We start from the raw sequence: 939 nt of genomic DNA, 5'->3' as shown, positions 1-939 counted from the left end.
TGCTGAATGAGAATACCAACTCCTGCATTGTTGAAGATTTTGAGATATTCAATATGGCCACCAGAATGGCCACCCAAAACGGAAGTTCCCATATATTGAAAGCCATTGGTGGTTTTTATCTTATTTTGAGTGTGCTGAATCCGAAGCTCAGGATACAACTCTTGCATCCTTAATGGTTTTGAGATGATCAAAGATGGTCGCCAAAAATGACCGCCAAAAACGGAAATTCATATGTAGACCCCTATTTCCTTCTAAATGGTGTAAAATATAAAACAGTTGGTGGTTTTACACTATTTTGAGTTTGCTGAATTTGAAGCTCCAGGATACAGCTCTTGCTTCCTTGAGGGTTTTGAGATTATAAAGATGGCCGCCAGAATGGCCCCTAAATGGCCGTTAAAAACGAAATTTTCCATGTAAGCCCTCTGTTACCTTCTAAATGATGTAAAATTGAAAACAATTGGCGGTTTTACTCTATTTCGAGGGTGCTGAGTCCTAACCTGGTTGATGCAACTTTCGTATTCTTTTTAAGGGTTTTTGAGATGTCCAAGATGATCGCCAAATTAACTGTCAAAAATTGGAAAATTTTAGACCCTATAACATTCAGCACCCTCGAAACTTGGTTGTTGAAATTCATCCATTCTTTAGGGTTTTTAGACGACCAAGATGACAGCCAAAGTAAGTGGCAGAATTCCAATGTTATTCAAATTCATGAAATTCTTCCGTCGAGATGTTTTCATTGCAACTGATTGACAAATTGCCCTTCATCGACGTAAATAAGCACTGAATTGATCAGTGTTTTAGTAGTAGCCATGATAAAAAAAAAAAAAAAAAAAAAATCATGGGCGTACATACTCGAGCAGGATTCGAACCTACGACCTCCTGATCACCGGACAGGCGTCATCTCCACTAGACCACCGAGCACTGAAGCACTGAATTGAT

The 939-nt window shown here is 38.9% G+C and overlaps 1 non-coding gene across 1 annotated transcript; it reads right to left on the bottom strand.

Annotated features, from left to right (window-relative positions):
• Positions 1-848: 848 nt before the first annotated feature.
• On the bottom strand, positions 849-921 carry Trnat-ggu (transfer RNA threonine (anticodon GGU)). The gene has a single exon. It is a non-coding gene; the product is annotated as a tRNA-Thr (tRNA).
• Positions 922-939: the final 18 nt, after the last annotated feature.

The sequence above is a fragment of the Diadema setosum genome, chromosome 12 (genome assembly GCF_964275005.1).
Source record: "Diadema setosum chromosome 12, eeDiaSeto1, whole genome shotgun sequence".
Lineage (NCBI taxonomy): Eukaryota > Metazoa > Echinodermata > Echinoidea > Diadematoida > Diadematidae > Diadema > Diadema setosum.
The sequence above is the reverse complement of the archived record's forward strand: the minus strand, read 5'-3'. Positions and strand labels throughout refer to the sequence as shown.